The 16,385-nt window shown below is 41.9% G+C and overlaps 1 protein-coding gene across 4 annotated transcripts in view; it reads right to left on the bottom strand.

Annotated features, from left to right (window-relative positions):
- oxr1a (oxidation resistance 1a) overlaps positions 1-16,385 on the bottom strand; it is a 167,091-nt gene that overhangs the window by 68,255 nt on the left and 82,451 nt on the right. The window lies entirely within an intron of this gene.

The following is a 16,385-nucleotide window of genomic DNA, read 5'->3' as shown; positions in this document are numbered from 1 at the left end:
TTCCACATCGTTGCTAGGAGATTTGATTGCCATCAAGTGTGGGGCTTTATGGCACCCTGGAGACTGACATCCATCTGACTCCCACCTTAATAACATTCTAATAAATTGAGACTCTCACATACGGAGGCAAAGTACACCTCCGTGCCCATACTGTAAGTGACTCAAGGGTCCAAAGTGAGAACTCTGAGAGCTGCGACATATACGCGTCTGCTTGTTCAGTGATGGATAGGCAGAGATGGCATTTGCTGTGCGCAAATGAACATGGAAAAGTGAAAAGCCGGCAGACCAGAACAGGGTGTGATGATTGGGAAGCAGGCTCAGGTTGTGAGCTGGAGAGCCTGTGATTCATTATTTATCCCAGGGGGGCAGAGCTGCTCTGGTAAGTAAAGAGTGTAAAGACAGGACCTGTAATGATCCAGCAACACATTCACATGAGAAAAGTTAAAGACCTGGGGGGGGGGATTTTTCTTTGTGAGGATAATCAGACAGGAAAAGCACCCGTGTCTCATTCTCAGTATGTGTGAAAGGCCAGCTGAGGTTAAAGCAGCTGTTGTATCTGAGTGCATTGAAGCAGTGAGGTCTGAGATTGGGAGCCATTTTCAATACTGAAAGTGCTCCATCTGCTGGTTACCTTAAGTAGCGTGGGTATTACAATAGAGTGCATCAGAAAGAATGCAGTTTTGAATATATGAGATTTTAATTTTTTTTTTTAATTTTGAGAAAAAAATGACTTTTTTCTCATCATCTATGACATCATCTGCCTTTGTGGTTCTGTGCAAATAAGCAGGGCTGCAACTAAATGCCTGTTTTCACTGTCTATTAATATGCCATTTGTTTTAATGACTGGCCAATTAATCATTTAGTATGTAATAAAGCTGAAAAATGTCCCCTAAATGCCCCCAATTCCTGTTCCTAGGATGTTTAATTTACAAGAAAAATAAATCAGAGACACACTTATAAGCCGGAGAGCCCGAATACTCGCAATTTGCTTTAATTAACAACTAATCAGCTATTACAAATGATTGGCACCGTATCGCTCTGCGTTTCAGCTGCCCTGCAGTTACGCGGGAAGAAGAGGAGTTCTGTGACAGATCCAGTCTAAACATATGTGAACCTGAAGCAGGGGGACTGTTCAAACTAGTGTTTTTTTTACTTCAGAAATTATAGCACACAAACAACTTCGACAGCAGACATTTGACGGACTTTGAATCATGAGCACCTGTCCCACTTTTTCCTGTCTGACCTTGTGTAGCGCCCTGCTGGTACACTTGGCAGCTGAGCAGTGTGTTTAGACTGGCCCAGCGCCACCCCAACAAACCCCGCCCCACATGCAGGGTCTCGTAGCTGCGTGATGTACTGTGTTGCTGTACAGCTGCCCAGAGCGGTCATCAAATCATCCATAACATCCTCAGAGGGAGCCATCCTCTCTGCGCTGTAACCCCATAGGATTAGAGATATACCGAGCAGTCGTGCACGCCAAACAATAACACCCAATCTAGTTATAAAGACCTATTTTCTCCGAGAACTCCTCCACTCTCTAATTAAACCGTAAATGTGACCAAAGAGGGAAAAATGAAAGAATTCCCTCTGTGCTCATCCGACTACATGAGCATCATTGCATGGAAATTATATGAGTTACTTTGTTCTCCTTAAGCCCGCATGTTTGATGTGTGTATTTCGTGTATTTTAGAGGTGATTAAAGAGACCCTGGAGCAAATTAGCTAACTGACATTTATTACGCTGTTATGTCCTTCTGAATTTTTGCAAATTATCCTGTTTCTGTGGGACTTACAGACCATTATATTGGGTATATTTACAATATCCTAAAGGGACAAGTTCTAATTTGGTTGTGTGTTTACAAGGCATGCAAAAGCTATATCATAACCTTTCTTATTAATTTATAACTGGATCAGAGCAGCATTTGAGAATCATTTTGTTTAATGGCGAAATCTTGCTGTTCAAGTACCTGTATAAAAAAAAAACCCAGATGATGTCAGTTGCTGTCAGCAAAGGCCCTGAGAGGGTCTTGTGCGTGAGCCTTTGTCATCATCTGGGTGTGTTAATCTCAGCAGTTTCCCATTCAGAGCCAGGTTGGTTGGCACCTAATCCTGAGAACAGGGCAGCTTTCATTACGAAGAAACACGCAGGCCACCGGGGAGCTGCTGCCACTTTCCCTGTTATCAATGAACAGAAGTCACAAGTAATGTTGCATAAGCAGTCTGAGCTGAAGGAACATGCTGGTGTGAGCATGTGCGTGCACTGTAAAGCCTGTTAGCATGTGCACATGCTTACTGTACGCCCATTTCTCACACAGTCTGCCCTTTCTTCCAGACTTTTTTTTTCGTTTGCAGTGGAAATCACTAGAAAAACACAGCGCAGAGTTCACTCATGTGACACAAACGCACCTGCTGGCAAACACAAACGAGCCTTTCCGAGTACGGCACTGGTTGCTTGTAGTGAATGCATCTCACGTGGCATTTCTAGAAGCATCTAACAGAGCTGGAGTGCACGCACAGAATGTACAGCACACATTGTCCTGTGTTTCATGAGCGTTATGCTCTATTATCCCGCAGCTCTTGCAAGATGACGACCAATAAAGACAGTTTGCTGCCAGGAGGACTCAAGCGGAGGCATACAGACAATGGCAGCAATCACAGGTGTTTAACAGCTCTTGTCAGAAAATCCCGCTTTCTCTCGGGCTGTTTCACTAGGGAAGTAAAGCTTTGCCTCTCAAAAGCTTGTCAGTACTACAACAGATGAACATGTTTTTCACATTGGCAGCAGGAGCCAAATATTCATGAGAGGGAAACATGAATCGAATGTTGTGTGGTGCCTGTTAAAGCCAGAACAATGCCAGGCTGAGTCACCGGATCATCTGGAGAAATGCGCCTTTAATTACTCAGAGCAGTGATTATATAAGTCTGACTGCTGTCACTCAAATGTTTGCCTTGATTTTGCACGAACGCTGCGGAGCACCTTCCATCTTGCTGCTTACATGGGCCTATACAAACATTTGTGCTAGGCTATTTGGCCCATGAGTCATAATCTAGCATTGATATTTAAATCATGTGTGAGACTCTTATCGGTGGGATGCAAGCAGCAATGAGTAACCATGCATTTAACCATAGACTGCATAAGAGAGATGCGCACAGCCTGAGTGACGTCATTCATTGGTTTGTGAAGACCTGCTTTGAAGTCGCGACCTGAGGATTTTGTGCATTGGCATCATGGTGTTTTAAAACCAGACTTGATGATTGTGGGATGGATAGCATAGAGAAAGCGGGGCACACTTCAAGCTCATGCATTGAGGACTGGACACAAGCTAGGACCTCACGAATGCTGCTTTATCCTCTTGTATCACTGATGTGTATTTGTGACTTGCTAAATAAGCCGCAAGCAGACCACTGACCAGGTTCTATCCATGAATGTGCAGCAGCGCTGTTTTTAAGTGCAGAAATAGAGGGATTATGTTTGTGCTGCTGGGGTGTGGTTTGGATGCTGGAGTGTGACACTGCAGAGTGTGACAGAGCTGTAAACACCAAGTCTGTGAAGGTTCTCAGTCATACAGGTTGTCGTAGGAAACTTTAACACATGTCGTGCAGGGTGACATCTTCAAGGAAATGTAACTTCTTTGAGTTTCCTTGAAGACGTTTCACCTTTCATCCGAGAAGCTTCTTCAGTTCTAAGTCTGTACATGTTTTTATTAGAATATGTCAATTCTTCTCCGACCAAACTGACCGGATTGATACCACACTCACTCACTCATTTGTCGAGCTGAAGCCAAGAGACCAATAGCCCAGCTTAGTGTAAAGATTAGATGTGTGCCTGTTGGTTCTTATTAGAAAAGACAATGACAGAAATTAGAAGGGATCACATGTAAGTACTTCAATGAGTACTTTCAGTCAGAGCTTGGAGTTTTTGTTTTGAAACTGGCCATCAAATAGCAAATCATCAAGCTCTCCGCTGGGCCACAGCCTTGCGAGTTGGAGTTGAGGTAACCAATCTCAAATCTCATGCCAGCTTATATCAAAAAGGCGAGGTCAATGTCATGCTTCAAGGTTAGAGCTAAACTTTGATACAACACAGGAAAAACTAAACCTTTAAAAAGAGGTGTTCTATTTTAGAAGATAAGCTGCTTGTCACAGTCAGTTGTGCTCTTTTATACATTTGGTTTTATATTGAACTCATTCAGAAGACCTCAGCTAACAGTTTCTTGTGACTATAATGCGGATTTGTGACCACGGGATCCAAATATATCATCCAAAAAGTGGATTTTTAGTTGCCTCTAAGAGTCTTATGTACACAGAGAGAAACAGATACAGGAATAAATGAGACTGCTGGATGAATAAAGGCTCCACAGTCAGGTTGATACATGATGTCAGAGTGCTGAAATAAGCCTCTGTGTTTTAGCTTAATGCCTTTAGCAAAGACAGGAAACAAGAAGGTGACGGTTAAGGTTGTTGTTGTAGCACCCAGCCTGACACTGACCTGCCGCCACATCAATTCACCCCACTGTTATTGCCTTTTTTCTCTCTTCGGACAGTTCTACAAGGTGGCTAGTGGTGATCGATGGGCGGTGGCGTCAGAGCGGGCTATCTTTCTCCGCCACTTCCACCCCTTCCACTCACGGTCATCTATCCTCTGTGGGCGTTCGCCCTGTCTGAAGCCGCCACGAGAGGCTGGGTGGGCCCCCCGGCGAATGATGACCGCCGGCTCGGTGCGAAGCACCAACCGCTTGCCTCTCTCTTCTATCTGTGTGGATGCTTTTCATTTTACTGCCTGGCAAAATTCTGTTTATGATTACCTGACAGCCACCAGAAGATGCTTAATTACAGGCGCAGAGGAAGAGAGAATGAGGGAAGACGAAAGGGAGAAGGAGGATGATAGTGGATGAGAAAGAAGGAGGGGGCGAGGAAGGAAGGGAAGGGACATGCATCAGACATGCACCACTGCTCTCTTCATACAAGGCAATTTATTAAAATAATAAAGCCCAGCCTTGCACTGAAGGTTGAGTCTACAATAAACCTGACAGGGAGGCAGAAAAGTGGTGCTACAACACCGAGGCACATAAACAAAACAAATGCTCTGTTATGTCTGCGTCCACTTTATTATCCAAGCTGAACTCTTCAGGAGTTAATTGCTTTCTTTTAAACGCAGACACAGTCATAAATTTCATCATTAGCCTAAAATGAATCATTCAGCTTTCAGCCAAAGCACAAAAGCACAAAGAATCCTCTACATAAGCCTCTTCACCCTGGACGGGCATTAGGATCAGACTGTGACGAGATACAGCAAAGTGCTGTGGGATGGGGGTGGTGTGGGGGGAATTAAGAGCCAAATGGACATCTTAAATCCGACAAAGATGCTAAGAGCCTCTGCGCGCTCTCTCCGTCTGCTGTAAAACTGTCGTCATCCCAGGCTCTTTTCATCTATCACCTGATATCACTTGTTCCACGAGTACGCTAAATTGGATAATGAATCTCTGCCCCCCAGGAGATGCAGTACATGGATAATTTGTTGGGGAAGTTACGAGCCGGGGGCATTTTGCATCACTCGAGGTGCGAGATGTTAGCGTGGTTAAATGGATGCAACCTTTTGGATGAGTCCACAGTAGTTACATGAGTGAATTAGGACCCAGTGACGACGTAATTAACTGCGCAGGGAGGAACTCGTTAATGAATCACTCCGACTCGGTTAATGAAACACATTTAAGTTAAATATGGTGTCAGTCTATCGATACGCAGCTTATGATGTAGCTAAGTGAATATTAATTTCATGTAGAATAAATCTGTTAATCTTCGTTAAAAATAAATATCCCACAGAACGAATCAAAAATCGTCCGTATGAACAGAATATTCTGACAGAAAGGCTTTTCTTACTGTCTCTCACTGAAAGAGGGAAAGCTGATGGTAATCTGACTTTGATATGATTGTGCCTTTTTCAAAACGTCTTTTTGAAAGATTTTCTTTCATTTAAAGAGTAAAGTTGAATAGCCTTTTAAAGACACACAAAGAGGTTGAGTGTGAAAATAAAAACTGCAGGGGTGAAAATGAAATGAGAAAAAAATTGAGTTGGAAATGTTTTGGAACATTTTGGAAAATAAATTCATTCGATTTCTCGCTCAGAGCTAAAAGGTCAACCTAGATGGTGCTAAAGTTGGGATGTGTTAGCTTAGCTTAGTCTAAAGACTGCTGACATCTTTAAAAGGTAAGTTACTCTTCCTAAACATTTTTTTTTAATTGATGTCCTGCTTAAATTAGCAGAATGAACCATTTTACTTAGCTTTAGAAAACATTTTCTTTGAACAAAGCTATGCTAGTTTTTTCCCTCCTTGTAAGGACAAAAATAGCAACATTAGCTTACAACAGCCAGACTGTGGATCTAGAATTTGATGCATATTGTTTGCACAAATCACACATTTCTCTGATAAATGGATGTAGCCCAGTGGCCCAGTGGCACAAACTTAGTGCTTCCACCCCTTACAAAACGTGTAGTGCGTGACTGTAAACAGCTACAGATGTAAAGAAAAAAAAATCCCTTAGAAAGTAGCACGGTGACCACCGAGAGAGGAACTTTCAAACAAGATGGGTAACTATTTCCCTTTTTTGAAGAGACCATTGACTTTGTTTTGTAAAAGTCTAGCCATGACAAACACCAACAAAAAGAATGCTGTTGGTGAACCGTGGCTAAAGATGCATGAGCTGGAGCCGGACCTCTGTAGGTCAACACTGTGAGAAAAGGTCATTTCTTTAGTGAGACCTGAGCTGACCAGCTGTGTCTACACTCCATTTGTTTGCTTGGACATATAATATCACAGCTTTGCAACACATAGCTCTGGGTAAATTTGACTTTATTTTACTTTACACTGCTTTGTTGTGTCTAAGGACAGATATTGTACCTAAGCACTGAGGCATTCAGCATTGACTCAGCATCCACTGTGGTTTTATTGTTTTGTCTTCATCATTCAATCGTATTTTGGGGTAGTTACAAAATGCATTACAAAGCAAAATAAATTGCAAAGGCAAAAATAGATTTCAGATAAGTCAGTAGCGAAACCAAAGACAACTCACTTCTCCTAAATAACCGGTAGGAATTCAACTGAATCAAAACCAAGAAGAGCCATTTCAAGCCCATTTTCATAACAGCTTTGTTCTTTGATGGCTGTGTGTTTTCCCCTGCTGTACCAATACTTTGTAGAGCTCAAACTTGATGTATGTAGCTTCTGCTGCTTCACTTCTTTGTGACAGTTTTCCAGAACCCTGCCATCCAGCAAATGTCCAGAGCAATGACCCGTGTGGCGAAAAGGCAACGTACTGTGCTGGCCGACTAAATCCTGTCCCCCAGCTATTCTTCCTCTTGAATAAACCAGTACATGGCAAACATGGCCCCAGAAGCATTTATAATATAAAGTATTCCACATTCTAATCAGGCCAGGAAGAAGAGCTCAAGGTGGATGTGGATGAGTCGCGATTCTAGCCGTTGATTGCTCAGCCAAATTTTCCCATCTCTTGTCATTATATCCACTGATGGGATAAAAGCCACAAGTACAATGGATGCTACAAAAATGAAAGTGATTGCTCACTCTGCAGTAACACAGCCATAAAAATATGGAAAAAATACTTCTAGTCTTGTACTTTACCAAAAATTAGCAAATATTCATTATCCATTTGTTTTTGACATAATAACATTGTATCCGTGGAATTCCTCCAATAAAACACGACATTCAAGCTGACTGGAAAGTTATGACAATATATGAAACTGGATAGTTTTCAACAATACCAATTTAAAATGAGTACAACCAGATTTACAACCACTGTACTTCACGTAAATCCCCTAATAAGATAACATCTGATTTCAGTGTAGGAAAGGTGGAGTCTGGCAGTAACAATGAACATTACTCTGCTGAGTGCCTATTGCATGAATAATGTCTAAAAACAAAACAATTGGGATGACAGCAAAGTTGTATCATTATTAATATTATTATTATCGCTGATGATGATAATAATAACCATTTTCAGCTGCATCAAAATTAGAAAATGTCTGAAAAAGATTACCAATGAACAATGCAAGACACAGATCAAACAGTTGTATATCATTAAGGATCCACATTAACACAACTTGTAGTGTTTCGTACGAGCAATCAGATTCCAGTGCTGCTGTAAATTCGGTTACTTTTTCCATAAATATCATCCATAACTGGGAGATTTATCGACTCCTTAAAGGCACTGAGTAATAATGCTTTACAGCGCCTGCCGTCGCATAAGCAGGGTTTCTTCTGTTTTTAGTATGTACATTAGATACTGGGGAAATAGAGCCGTTCTTAAATAACGGCAGCCCATAAATTCACGAGCAAAGAGAAACAAATATCAACCATTATGCGAAGTGGCAGATCTTATTTTCCCTCCGCTGTAAAATGAATCAATAGCTGGGGCCGGTCCTGGCGTTCGACAGTGGAAAACTGCTTACTCTTCATTTGAGCTATATGTAATCAATCCTAGCCAGGGGATGGTTGCAGCCCTTTCCAAACTAAGTGGGGAAACAGTGGGATTACTGGCTCTGTGGCATTTATAAATTGAGCCCAAAGAGAAGAGGGCCACCGAGAGACTCCCCGGTCAACGTAATTACACCGGCAGGCCAATAAATCCGACCCACAGATCTTTTACAGTGGTGCTGCAGTAAATTCACCCTCTTTTCCTTGCACTGCTTTCTTTCACTCCAGAAGAAAACGTTAATGTTTTTGTTTCTGTCAAAGTGAAAAAAAAAAGGAGAAGGGGAAGAAAAAAAACCTAACAGTGGCCTTGGTGGCTACAAATCTCTGTGGCTTTTGCTGCTGGCCAAGCTGTGATTCAGGGCAGCGATTTAGATCTACACAGTGTTGAGTCATACATATGACAGCATACTATGCTGTGGATAAAAATCTACATTAAGTGTCCTTGAAACAGGGGAATGTGAAGGTCTGTTTGAAGTTAATATCATTTCCTTTTGAAAAACTAAGGGCACAAAAGGTGCACAGAACTGATTTAGGGAGTGCACGCATCATCTCTGGGGACATTCAGGAATGACAAATGTCAGACAAATATATTAAAGGCCATTTGCGACAGGGCTAACATCATTGTGATCCGTGTAACATTGAGACAGTCTAAGGATAAGTGAACCTCTTATCCTCTTAGGTGCATGTCTGTCCTGCATACACAAGTCCGTCCACAGCAGACAGGTTTCATAGCTTTTGCATGCAGCAGCTGCAACTCCTTCTTTTTAAACTACAGGTGTAACAATGCCTCCTCTTCTATAAACACGGCGTTTGGCTAAATGGATGTTCACCTTAATTCACTCTGGATGCAGCCTAATTAGTGTAATATTGATGGAACCAGAGATGTCCAATGCCTGCATAAATTTGGTTGTGAGCCGCTTCGTCTGGCTTTGCAATACGACCAACCATTTCAATACAGAAAATATAATTTGCATCCAGGTCACCTTTTAACTCCTATTGTTTGCAATCATGATACAAAGAGGAAGTTTAGAGGGCACCAATGGGATGTGATTAATTCCGCAGAGCAGCTAGTCTGGTCTGGATAAGAACGTGGAGAGGGCTCCGAGAATAATAAGCACAAGGAAAAAGTCAAAACCTGGTAAAACAGAGGTGACATTCCCTCCCTGTAACCAAGTTAACGTCAAAGCGGCTCCATTGCTGTCTGGGGATGACTAAAGCATACTATTAACCTTTGTGAAAGTGGTTCCTGAGGCCTCCTGGGTGTCTGTGCGTGTCTGAGGTGCATGTGTCTGTCCACCTCTCTCATATTGGAGTGCAGATATATCAAATCAGGTATGTACATGCATGTAAACACTGCTTGTGCATGGCCTCAAAGTGCATGGACGCACATCGTGACGCGTCTACATCAAACTCAAAAACACTGCAGGTGCTATCACAAGCAGTACCTGAATAAAACTAATCGCTGCTTTGTTGTTTACAGACAGAAAACAAGCTCATCCACAAGTATCAGATATCCCAATTAAGGTTTGCAAGAACAGTGTGATTTGACTGCTTCTGGTGCTGCTCAGTATAAATGCGGCCCTGGGGGCATGCTGTTGTGAGGCTTTTCTTATCAACATGCAGTGTAGACTGTGCTATCCTGTAGGCACAGCTGCTTTCACAGGATTAACTGTCAAAGTTCTTGTACAATATTACCCAAACTGCCTTAACCCCTAGTGTGTGTGCAGAGACTGCTGTGTGTGTGTGTGTGTGTGTGTGTGTGTGTGTGTGTGTGTGTGAGAGAGGTGCCTTGTTCATGTGGCTGCATAGCTGTGAATAGGAGTTAAACTTTCAGTTACCTGCACAGAGCTCAGTTTTTAACAATGGCTTTGATAGTAAACTCTATTTTAACACTGACTATGGAATATCTAGACATATCTGTTTAAATGTGAACACATTTCTAAGCTAACTAAGCAAGGTTTGTAGTTTTTACAGTTTGTAGTTTAAAACTGATTTAAAACACGACCAATTGCCAACTCTGCATCACATAAAGTTGCAAATCTTCTCTATAGACCCTGTTGTAACCCTTGTATTACACTGTCCATAACCAATCTCTGAAGACAATACAGATGAGGACAGAATTATTATCCCACCGGATGCTAATAGTCAGTTGTTTGTTATAGTTTCCTGAGCAATCCCAGCCCATTCTTCTTTGGTGAATCTCTCAATCTCTTCCAGATTCGATGGTCTTCTGGCTTGTTCTTAGTCTTCAGTTCATTCCACACATTTTCAGTGGTATTAAAAGTCAGAGTTGGAGGTAGTTCTTCTCAAGGAGCAACGCATGTTTTAGGGATCCAGTTTTGCTGTTGACTACTTGAGGTTTTCTTCCAAAATCTTCACATATTATTCCTTCCAACTTAAAGGAGTTGAAATTGAAATTCCCAGTTCCAGATGCACTGAGGCATACCCACAGCAAGATACTGCCACCTCCGCGTTTCACTGTGGGGATGGTGTTCTTTGGGTTGTACGCCTCTCCCGTCTTTCTTCTAACATTAGCTCTCTCTGGCCAAAGTTCTAGTTTAGTCTCATCTGACCAAAGGACGCGATTCTAGTAAGGATAGTCTTTCTCCAGGTTGTCCTTAGCACACTTCAGTCTGCAGGCTCACAGTCAGCCAAGTCAGGACTGCTGACTCTTATTGACTCTTGACTTTTATTCATATCTTGGCAGTCGTTCTGGGGTCTTCAGACACATCTCTCACTAGTTTGCTTTACAGTCTTTGAAGGCTTCCTACTTCTGCCAGGCTTGTTCTGTACTATGTGGCTCTCTTTGAATTGTTTGATGATACATCTCACTCCAGTTCTTGACACTTGGAAAAGCTGTGACAACTTTGTATATCCACCTTCTACTTTGTGAGCATCCACAAGTCTTTTTCTCATTTCTAAGCTCATTTCTTTAGTTTTTAGTAGCTTCTGACAGGTCAAACTCTTGAGGTTTTAATACTGGGTGTAAATTGGAAGAAAATCTTAAGTTTTAACTTGATTTTACAAGCTTTGAGTGTTACAGAGTTAAAGCACATCATTGCACAGCAGTGGTTTGTGCAATGGTTAAGAAAATGTCAGTTCTTTTTCCAGCTAATAATACTGATCTTGGTAATTTTTCTGTTTTTTGTGAAATAATTCTATTATTATCAGAGGTGGTAAATAACAAAGTACAAATACCTTGTTACTGTACTTAAATAGAAATTTCAGGTATCTGGACTTTACTTGAGTAATTATTGTCTGACAACTTTTTATATTTAGTCTCTACATTTTTAAATAAATATCGGTACTTTCTGCTTCTTACATTTTCAAAACAGGGTCGTTACTTTAGGTTTCACTGCAGGCCATCAAACATCGAACCAATTTGAGCCTGAGCATTAAGGCATAAGAGGCAATCCTGTTCGCATATTAATCGCCAGGGGATGTCGCACAAAAAGATATGAAAGATGCAAAACCGTATGCCAAAGTAGGCCGGTGTTTTTACTTTTTGGCAGAGCACAGGAATGATTGCAAGTGTCCATAAGCTGCGGTCGCATACTTCAGCATCTCGCTAGAACAAGACGAGTGAGCATAAAGGGAGCAATACTTTTTATGTGACATGTAATTTCAAATGCAACGTTTCTATCAGCTTAATAAACCTCAGCAAACACACAAACTGTTTGTGTGCAGTTTGTCACACAGTGTGTTGCTAGCTAAAAGTCCAGCTGCTGTATTTCACAGGAGGAGAAAAGACAGAGAGTAACTTCACTCAGAGATGGAGAAAGATAAGAAAGAAAGACGGGAGAGGAAGAAGAGAGGTTAGATTTAAAGGTAAGGACTGCTCAGTGGGATTCAATAAACTGGATATGTAAAGCTTACATGTAAGTCCTCGTGCTTTTAAATCAGATATTGGGTCTGTACATGTGACATTATGCTTTTTCATATTGTGAAACAAACTGAGGTAGACCAACTGTGTTATTTAAAGGTTGCATGAAAATACTCTGCAGGTTAGTGCAGGATAAACAATTGATTTTAGGGTTCCCCCACCTGCTGAATCCCATTGCGCACAAAGTTTTAAGAAAAACTTTCAATTTCATACTTCTGGTAAGAATTTTGTCTTCACCTGTATATCTAGTTTTACCCTACTTGGTGCGAAATGGCTCGCCTTTTAAGGGATCTTCATATTGAACATGGCTAAAAAAATTAAAAATTCAGCCAACAGTCTCAATGTCATGGACCGGCTGTGTGGCAGGCAGGAAGTGGACCCAAACGCAGACTCACAGGAAAACAGGACTGAACTCAAAATACAGCTTTATTGCTGACAGTAGATAATAGCGATACAAAATAACATGAAACTAAACTGGGAAGTACTAAGGTAACTGACTTACGAGGAAACACACGGAGGGGCACACAGTCATGAGGGAGAACGCGACACTGACACAGGGAAACACAGGGCTAAAATACACTGGGAAGTAACGAGGGGAATGAGACACAGAAGGGGAGCACAGCTGGGAAAAATCAGAACTGACGAGACGAGGGAGCAAAGTAGAATACACTCACAAGAGACATGGACCTTCAAAGTAAAACAGGAAGTAGCACAGATGCAAACTAGACTAGGGGAGACAGAGCAACTAAGAAACACAGAACAAGGAGACACAGAGGGCAGTTATTAAATACTCAGAGAACTAAAGAGAATACAAGAAAGCCAAACTAAGACACTAGACTAAAGAATAAACTAGGGGAACAAAGGGAACTAAGATCATAATACAAAACTCAGAGACACAAGAAACTCAAAACACTGGGTCACCGACCCAGGACCGTGACACTCAAACCTTAAAACTCTGAATGCTACAAACGTGCCAGCTGTAGTTCCTCACCAAACATCTGCATGACTCACATCTTTGCACCTCTTCCATGTTTCTGCTAATTCAGTGGTTCCTAGGAAGGATAAACACCGATCTCTATAGTGAACATGCATTGTCAAACCGAGTTGGGAGACACTGAGGAGAGAGAAACCTTGAAACCCTGAGAAAGCCAGAGAACGAGGAGACAAGGCTGTGTGGGAGGAAGTCAAAGTAAGACACTTCGCTGGATTTGCAGTGGGGCTAAGCTGCCTTCTGGTTCTACGTGACCGGCCTATACCGCCAAGGCAGGAAGGCTTGAGCTTATCTCAGCGCACACAAGCAGCACCGCTGGCAAAAGCACCCTGGCATGGTTGTGGGTGCTGCTGCCAGAGCGTGACCGATGGCTCTTACTCTCCCTCTCTCCCTTCTCATTTTAACGGGTATTCTCTCTGACAAACGTTCATCCAATCCCTCTGTCATTCTTATTCACTCAGGGGAGAACATATAAAGGTTTGATACTGATGCAAAGCATAGTGGCAACTCACACTTAAGGTGGATTTCACAGCAGAAGAGTGTCCTCCTTTGTCCTTATAGTCTGCATCATACAAGGCCTGTAATAACAGCTCAGCAGTGAGTGAGGATATTTCCATTTGTCTGGTTTAAAGTTTGACTCATCTTTATGAAATGCAATTCTAATAAAACAAATGTTGCCAAACTCTCTTTCCAGACCACAAATACCACTTCTGAAGTTCTACAGAAAACTAACAGAACGGTTATATCAACCTAATCTTTACAGAAATGTATATCAGACAGATATATGACAAACATACCTGAAGTTTACATCATACCTAATGTCCATTTGCACTGAACACATTAATGTCAAAAACAGTGAGTCTGAAGTCACCTCTTACTCGCATAAAACGGAACAAGTGGCCATTAGGCAATTATTTGAAAGCAGGGACTCAAAATTGCACCTTTTTAGTGAAAATTACATGTCTGACACATGAACCACACTGTACTCACTAACTACGCTCACTTTTTATCTTTTTTTTTCACAAATATAAAAACTGTGTGGATTGAAAAAAACGTGAGACCCAGTGGAAGAAATGCAGGAGTCAGTGAGAGTCAGTCAGTCATTGCTCTCACATCTGCAGCTGCTGCACGACTGCTAACAGGAACTCGAACAACAGAGTATATAACCCCTGTGCTGGCCTCACTGCACTGGCTGCCTGTGTCTTTTAGAGTTCATTTTAAAATTCTTATGTTTGTTTTTTAATGCTTTCCCAATCTTGCCCTGCCTTACCTCTCTGAGCTTCTTCATCCCTACACACCCTGTCGGTCTCTTAGGTCAGCTGACCAGCTACTCCTGGAAGTACCAAGATCCAGGAGGACGCTCAGAGGGGACAACCTGAGTACAACATGTGAAGAAGAAGAAAAATCGCTGGATGCAGAGAAAACACTGATGCTAATGTAGACGTGCAGGTATTTAGAGAAATGAACTATAAACTGCAAACTTACTTCTGACTGCACTAAAAACTTTCTGGAAACACGCTACCCCCTGGTGGTGAAAATATTAAAGCAGGTATATATACACAATAAAAATTATTAGATGTTCACCTCTCGACTGTTGGAAACGATGTGACCATAGAAACGCTGGGTTTTACATGGTGATAAGAACCAGCGTCCTGAAAATACATGTACTCTGATCTTTCCTGATGACAAAAACAGAGGAGAAATATTAGTTATGGCATCATAAGCAGCTCAGACAATCTAATTCTGCAGATTTTCTCAAAGTCATTTTCACTCTCAAGCACTCTCATGTCTGTCATTAAGGCAGCCAGCAGCAACACTAGAAGGCAAAGGTTTGTAACAGCACAGACTCTTATTGCCTTCATTCACGGCTAATGATCCATGAAAATGTTTCTGGATCAGCCCTGATACCAACTCTTAGCATCTTTTCTGGTTGTAATGGACACTTTTTTTTCATCCCATCTCCCTCCCCCTCACCCCCAAAAGGTCGTGGCAGATGGCTGTCCCTCCCTGAGCCTGGCTCTGCCAGAGGTTTCTTCCTGTTAAAAGGGAGTTTTTCTTTCCCACTGTTGCCAGGTGCTTGCTCACATTGATGTGATTGTTGGGGTTTTCTCTGTATTATTGTTGGGTCTTTCCCTTACGATATAAAGCAACTTCAGGTGACTATTGTTATGATTTGATACTATATAAATAAAATTGGATTGAAAATTGAACTGGTTAAGAAAGTCTTTAGATCCAGATGTTTCACTACTATGGAGCAGAATAGGAGCCACAAAACATGTATCAATGCATCCCAGGTTAATTGGGGATTATGGAATTCCTCGTGGACTCAGCAGTAGCTGTAACTGGTAAGAGCAAACACAAAAAGATAAAGGAAGACAGCTGACTCTACAGAATGAAATATCATTACGTAGTTTCAGTCAGTTGATCACCCACCAGTAATATATATAGACTCCCCAGTTGTCTTTGTCATCTTGTTCTTGTCAAAGTTTCCAACACTCCACATACTGTATTCCTAGTGCTTTTGCCATTTTTTCCTTGGATATGACCCTTTGGATCATTTTCTGGATTTCGTCTTTTGTCTTGTCTTTATTTGGACTCATTGCCTCACTGCCAACTTCCCCGTCTACCACTGCATGTCTGAGACTTTTGGACTGCGCAATTTTGGGAGTTCCCCGTTAATCAATTTGCAAATGAAACAGAATGCTCCACTACACTGCTTTCATCTCTTTTATCTCTCTTTTCTGTTTTCAGAAATCCAAGTTTGTCTCGTTTTACTAGAAAAAGAGCAGAGGGGATGTCTTAAAGAGCCTTGTGTGTAATTGCCACCCCTGGCTACAGTCCGGATGTGTAAACACAAGAGATGTGCCACCTGAGACAATTACATCAAACACAGAAACCAAGAGTGACACAAGTATAGCACTGGCGGCGCTGGCTGTAACTGTCAGCCGCTGTAGTGATTAGCTCCTCCTGCTACATCATGCTGTGACTATACTGCTGCTGCTGGGGACTGGGGAAAAACT

This window comes from Oreochromis niloticus, linkage group LG11 (genome assembly GCF_001858045.2).
Source record: "Oreochromis niloticus isolate F11D_XX linkage group LG11, O_niloticus_UMD_NMBU, whole genome shotgun sequence".
Taxonomy (NCBI): Eukaryota; Metazoa; Chordata; class Actinopteri; order Cichliformes; family Cichlidae; genus Oreochromis; species Oreochromis niloticus.
This window is presented reverse-complemented; position numbering and strand designations above follow the sequence as displayed.